Below are 7520 nucleotides of genomic sequence, written 5' to 3'. Positions count from 1 at the left end.
AGGCTAATCCAACCACGTTCATACTGTTCATTTACCATTCGCTAATATTTTGAACACACATGTGAGCGATAGCTACCTTTCTTTGGGAAAAACTGAGTGACCAGTTGCCTGCCTCTCCGGTCCCTCTCAGCTTTCAGCTGCCTTTCTTTACGTTTTTGACAGCCACTCTTCATATTTAGCGATCATAGACTGTACGCACTCCACTGCTGGCTGCTGCACCGTGACACAGCAGCAAGTAGCGTTGCACTGATCAGCACACAGATTTAACGCATCACGCTTCTACCAGAACTGGACCGTACCATTTCGCAAAAGGGGGAGGGTTAAATGACAATATGTTGAAGAACTCAACAAATAGACAACCTTGTTCAATTAGCTCATTTTACCAGATGGAATATTGCACTGTTGTTATTTCAAAAGTCTTATTAAAATCATTAAAAGCATATTATCAGCCCCTTAAAGGGCCCCATGGCAGTGCTGGGCCCCTAGAATTGTTCTAACCTTTCCCCCCCTGGCGGCGCCCATGCCCAGCCTAAAAAAATGAGGGCCTACTTTTCAAGAAAAAAAAAAAAGTCCACATCTTCAGAAAACAAGTGGCTTTTAGGGGGGGAAATGCAAACAGAACATTTTTCTTTGAACTTTTCTCTTTTAATTCTTCTTCTTTTACTTTGCTTAATGAGAAAAATGGGCATGTGGCTGACCTGCCAGTAATTTAAAGCTTGGTTGGAATGGAGTTAGTGCCATTCTCATGCAGATATGTAGTTGTTCATTGTTGAGCCTCAAATAATGTCTCAGCAACGGCGTTTAAGCACTCCTTCGCAACTGTCCCATCACTAAATGTTTTTTTATGTTGCCCCAAAATCTACACTACTTTTAAGGAACATTCGTTTGCACGTTGCTGGGCTGTAAATGTATGTGTGATGAGTCGGCTAGACCTGTTATACTGTGCTTGCAGTTGGGTTATTTTGCGTCCCCTCAGCTCGGACTTCAGGAGATAACTTTGCTCAAAAGAGCTGTGCTTCGTTTCATAGTGGCGCTTCACGTTGCCACTTTTAGTTAATGCCACGTTTTCAGAGCATATGAGGCACACTGGTTTTGAACTGCTCGCCGGAAGAATGAACATATATTTCTCCATCCATTCATCTTTAAAACAACGATTTTTCTTGTCTACTTTCCGCCGCCTTTTGGAGCAAGCCATGTTGTCTCGGTCGGTTGTCTCTTAACTTAACTCTCTTCCTCTCTGCTTGTTGCTGTGCTGTGGTGCGCTGGGTAAACTAACGATTTTATTGGCTCAACTGAGTGAAGCTATTGTCGTATTAACTGGAGTAGCAGCGCCCGCTGTCAATAGCCATGACTGTCCAAAATAATGCTCCATGAAAATTAATTTCGTGAATTTACGGGTCACGGATCCGGACAGAACCATCACTGGGTCCGGATCCGGACCGAGGTCCGCCATTTGGTGATGCCTGATCTATGGAATGCACAGAACCAATGCTGCCCCCAAAAGGTACTCTGGTCACTTTTAAAATTATGGTTAAAAAAAATACCCCAAACCGGATGGAGACATTTCACTCGTTGGGTCCAATATTAAATTTAATGCCTCCCTTTCAAAAATTCCAGTCATTCCAAACAATTTAAGACGTTTTTAGGCCTTGAAAACCAAAAGTTGTATTAAAGACTTTTTAAGGATCCGCAGGAACCCTGTAGAAATATTTAATTTCTTTAAAAAAAATAGTATAGTAGGTGGTACAGCGTGTGCACTTGCTTCTTATTTTTACCTGCAGCAGCCACTGCCAATTTTTTCTTTTTTTGGTCTGGAAAGTGCCCCCTTACATAATTATACTACAGGCATTTAGCAGACGCTGTTATCCAGAGTGATGTACAACAAGCACACAGCACCTGGGGAGTGGTTGGGGGGTTAGGTGCCTTGCTCAAGGGAACTTCAGCCATGGATTTTTCTTCTGCTGGTCCAAGGAGTCGAGTCAGCAATGCTTTGGGCCCCAGGCTGCTTCTCGAACCTTTAACCCGTGGCTGCCCATAATACAGCACTTTCTTCACTGACATACGTTTAATATTGTGCTGGAAAACTAATGTTTAGACTCAATGTAGGTCATAATTTAAAAAAAATTAATAAAAAGGGGTGCTAATACTTTTGCATTCAGGAGTATTGTACATCAGAACAGATTTTGCAATCATTTTTAAAAATCCGTGAATAAAAAGGTGTTACACTGGACAGGGTACAAGTCATCCTGATAACTGACTTGTGATCAAAAACGATTTTTGCATGACATACATTTTATATTTATTTATATATATATATATATATATATATATATGATCAGGGGCGGCACGGTGGTGTAGTGGTTAGCACTGTCGCCTCACAGCAAGAAGGTCCTGGGTTCGAGCCCCGGGGCTGGCGAGGGCCTTTCTGTGTGGAGTTTGCATGTTCTCCCCGTGTCCGCGTGGGTTTCCTCCGGGTGCTCCAGTTTCCCCCACAGTCCAAAGACATGCAGGTTAGGTTAACTGGTGACTCTAAATTGACCGTAGGTGTGAATGTGAGTGTGAATGGTTGTCTATGTGTCAGCCCTGTGATGACCTGGCGACTTGTCCAGGGTGTACCCTGCCTTTCGCCCGTAGTCAGCTGGGATAGGCTCCAGCTTGCCTGCGACCCTGTAGAAGGATAAAGCGGCTAGAGATAATGAGATGAGATATATATGATCATAACTAATGAGGTCACATGACCTAAAGCAGATAAAAATCAGTTTGTTCATGAATAACTGGGTGACTAATATTCTACAGGATCATGGAACACATTTTAACGTGCTGCTGAGGTGATTCTAGAGTCTGTTGTGGCCCCAAGCAAAAATTTCCAGGGGGCCCTTCTGATCAGTGTTCATCACCAATATGTTATAAATAATCTGACACGAACGAAAAATGTATGAAACCAAAGTTTTTTTAATTCCAAATGTGAAAATACAATGGTAAAGGACAATAAAAACAATAAAAAACAAAATAAATAAGCCCTTGGGCCCCGACTCTCGGGGGGCCCCTGGGACAGGGGGCCCCAAGCAGCTGCCTGCCTTGCCTGTTCACAAGCTACACGTCTGCTGAATTCATAAATATAAAATTCATCGGCTAATTTATTTAATTTATTACCAGACTGTTTGCTTTACCTAGAAAGTGAATAGTTTTCACATGATGTCACAGAGTCGGGGATTCCCTAGTGGCGGCCATCTTGCGGGTCAAGCTTACTGTATGGGTGACTGAGCACACATTGTAACGCGCGAGTACAAAGTCTTCAAAAGAACCCAAGCAGGCTATTTAAAGCTAGCAATGGTGCACACCTGTTATATTCACGGCTGTCGTAATAGGTCAGATGATGAAGTCAAGCGGAGCTTTTATGGAATTCCCACTGTACGGGAGCACGAAGGCGAGCAAGCAAAGAAACTCAGCATACAAAGGAGAAATCTATGGCTTGTGAGAATCAACCGCAAGGATTATCAGCCTTCCAAACACAGCAAAGTCTGCTCCGATCATTTTATAAGTGTTAGGGTTTTGCTGGGATTCGAACCTGGTTCGTTGGTGTGATAATCCAGCAAACCCCCACTAGGCCACCAGGGGGATGACTCAAATGCAGAGGCGTGAGGCGGAAGTAGAAAAAGAATCAAAAGGTTTATTTAAACTATATACACTATATACAGGGCAAAACAAAAGACAAAAAAAAACCAAAGAGTATAATCCAAAAGAAAAGCAAAGTGCAAAAATTCAAAAGCTAAGAAGATCAAAAAAACACAGTACAAAGGAAACTGGAGATAAACATAACAGCACAAAGACTCCGTGACAAGAGGACTCAACTCAGGGGTATAAATAGACAAACTAATTAAGGACACAGGTGAAGATAATTAGGCAATTAACACAAACACAAAACACAGGAACAGTGGCGGCCTCTAGAGGCCAAAATAAACACGACATGAAAAGGAAATAACAGCGGCCTCTAGAGGCCAAAACAGTCCTAGTCCTAACAGGACCCCCCCCTCTAGGAGCGTCTCCTGACGTTCCCAGGGCGATCCGGATGGGCCAAATGGAAGTCCCGACATAGTTCTTTATCAAGGACATCCCGAGCAGGAACCCAGCAGCGCTCCTCAGGACCATAGCCCTCCCAGTCCACCAGATATTGCAACCCGCCGCGGACCCGGCGGGAGTCAAGCAGGCGATTCACAGTGAACACAGTCTGCCCCTGGAAGATGCGGGGGGGTGGGGGGTTCCTAGGGGCAGGGGCATACGTAGACGTCAGTACGGGCCGTAACAGGGAAACATGGAAAGTGGGGTTGATCCTCAGAGTCCGGGGCAACTGGAGCCGGTAGGAGACAGGGTTCACCCTGCGCACCACCTTGAAGGGGCCAATGTAGCGAGGAGCAAGCTTGCGGTTCTCCACCCGCAGTGGAAGGTCCTTAGTGGACAGCCAAACACGCTGCCCAGGGCGGAAAGCGTGTGCAGGTCTTCTATGGCGGTTGGCCTGAGTCTGGTTGGTTCTGGAGGTCTGTATGAGGGTCTTCCTGACCTTGCTCCAGGTCTTGCGACACCGTCTCACATATTGGTTGACCGAGGGCACCCCCGCGTCCTCCTCCTGGTCCGGGAACAGAGGTGGCTGGAACCCGAATTGGCACTGGAATGGCGACAGCTTGGTGGCCGATGACTGCAGGGTGTTGTGGGCGTACTCCGCCCATGGCAGCCAGGTGCTCCACGATGTCGGGTTATCCATAGCCAGGCCTCGCAGGGTGGTTTCCAGGTCCTGGTTGAGCCTCTCCGTCTGACCATTGGACTGTGGGTGAAACCCAGAGGAGAGGCTGGCAGTGGCTCCGATGACCTTGCAGAACCCGTGCCACACTCGGGAGGAGAACTGGGGCCCTCGGTCTGAGACGATGTCCTGTGGAAGACCAAAGACTCGGAAGACATGATTAAACAAAAGTTTCGCAGTTTCAAGAGCAGAGGGGAGTTTGCACAGTGGTATGAAGCGGCAGGCCTTGGAGAATCTGTCAACTAAGACCAAAATGACCGTGTTACCTTGTGACTCAGGGAGACCCGTGATAAAGTCGACTGCCACGTGGGACCAGGGACGCCGGGGAATGGTCAGAGGATGCAGGAGACCCTGGGGACGCTGTCGTGGGTTCTTGGTTCTGGTGCAAACCTCACAGGACAGGACAAATGACCTTACTTCCTTCTCCATGTTAGGCCACCAGAAGCGTCTTTTCAGGAAGTCCAGGGTCCTCCGAGCTCCCGGGTGGGCGGTGAGAGGGGAAGAGTGACCCCACTGGAGAACCTTGGCCCAGGCTTGATGTGGGACGTACAAGAGGCCTGGTGGCCCCGTCCCAGGACCGGGGTCCTGGTGTTGGGCTCGTCGGACAGCCTCCTCAATACCCCAGCGGACAGGGGCCACAATCCGGGACACAGGGATAATAGGCCCGACTTCATTTTCCCTGTTAGTGGCAGAGAACAGTCTGGACAGTGCGTCAGGTTTGGTGTTCTTGGAGCCGGGGCGGTATGAGAGGGTGAAGTCAAACCGACTGAAAAACAGGGCCCACCTAGCCTGTCGAGGGTTCAGTCTCTTGGCTTGCTGGAGGTACTCCAGGTTCTTGTGGTCAGTCCAAACCAGGAATGGATGTTGTGCTCCCTCCAGCCAGTGCCTCCACTCCTCAAGGGCCAGTTTGACCGCTAGCAGTTCTCGATCCCCCACATCGTACCGGGACTCAGCAGGACTCAGGCGGTGGGAGAAGTAAGCGCAGGGGTGCAGCTTTCCTTCCGAACGTTGAGAGAGCACCGCGCCGACACCACTGTCCGAGGCGTCCACCTCCACGATGAATGGTTGGGAGGTGTCTGGGAGAACCAGAATGGGTGCCGTGCAGAAGCGGTCCTTGAGGTCTTTGAACACCTTTTCTGCCTGAGGAGACCAGCCATAAGATCCACCTGTCCCTTTGGTGAGGTCTGACATGGGTGCTGCCACAGAACTGAAGTTCCTGATGAACTTGCGGTAGAAGTTAGCGAATCCTAAGAACCGCTGAACCTCCTTAACGGACTTGGGAGTAGGCCAATCCCGGACGGCCAGGGTCTTGGCAGGGTCCATTTGGAGTTGGCCTGTCCGTACAATAAATCCCAGAAAGGAGACCTCGGGAACATGAAATTCGCATTTCTGGGCCTTGGCGAACAGATTGTTCTGTAGCAGCCTCTGGAGAACCTGGCGGACATGGTGGCGGTGCTCCTGCACGGTCTTGGAAAAGATAAGGATGTCGTTGAGGTAGACAAAAACGTATAGGTTAATCATGTCCCTTAAGACGTCGTTGATTAGGGCCTGAAAAACAGCTGGTGCGTTGGTGAGTCCGAAGGGCATCACCTGGTATTCGTAGTGCCCAGACGGGGTGTTAAAGGCAGTCTTCCACTCGTCTCCCTGTCGGATACGGATGAGGTGGTATGCGTTCCGTAGGTCCAACTTGGTGAAGACGGTGGCGCCTTGGAGCAGGTCGAAAGCTGTGGACATCAGCGGAAGGGGATATCGGTTGCGCACAGTGATCTTATTCAGGCCCCTGTAATCAATACATGGTCGGAGCCCCCCATCCTTCTTGCCGACAAAGAAGAAGCCGGCTCCAGCAGGTGAAGTGGAGGGTCGAATAAACCCAGAGACCAGGGCATCTTTGAGGTATTCCTCCATGGCCTTGCGTTCTGGCTGAGAGAGTGAAAACAGTCTGCAACGAGGAGGGGTAGTCCCAGGGAGCAAGTCGATGGCACAGTCGTAGGCCCGGTGCGGAGGAAGAACGGCGGCCCTGCTCTTGCTGAATACCTCCTTGAGATCCCAGTACTCTGTGGGAACTTGAGATAACTCGGTGAGATCAGGGGGCTCGGCAGGAGACACAGGAGAGCTAGAGAGCAGACAAGAGGCATGGCATGCAGGGCCCCATTCCACAACCTGGCTTGTTACCCAGTCTATGCGAGGGTTGTGGCGAGTAAGCCAAGGAAGGCCTAGAATAACTGGGAACTCAGGTGAAGGAATCAGGTGCAGGGATATTTCTTCCTTGTGACCTTGAGACTGGAGGAAAACTGGAGAAGTAACTTGGGTGACTCTTCCATCACCTAACGCTTGGCCATCGAGGGCAGACACAGACAGTGGGACTTCAAGAGGTGCAGTCGGAATATTGATGCTTTGGGCGAAGTGAATATCCATAAAGTTCCCAGCCGCCCCTGAGTCTATCAAAGCTTGACAAGAGTGGACAGACTCACCCCAGGAGATGGAGACCGGGATGTAGATTCCTTGGCCAGGGAGTCCGGGAGAGAGGGTAGGCCCCGTCACAACCCTCCCTCGGCTGGACGGGGCGGTCCTTTTCCCAAGAGTTCGGGACATGATGCTCGGAAGTGACCAGGCTTGCCACAGTAGATGCAGCACTTGTCCCTCCTTCTGCGCTCCCTCTCAGATGCGGAGAGGCGAGTACGACCCACTTGCATGGGTTCTGGATAGTCACTGAAGGAGGTAGACG

Source organism: Neoarius graeffei, chromosome 18, assembly GCF_027579695.1.
Source record: "Neoarius graeffei isolate fNeoGra1 chromosome 18, fNeoGra1.pri, whole genome shotgun sequence".
Classification (NCBI taxonomy): domain Eukaryota; kingdom Metazoa; phylum Chordata; class Actinopteri; order Siluriformes; family Ariidae; genus Neoarius; species Neoarius graeffei.
This window is presented reverse-complemented; position numbering follows the sequence as displayed.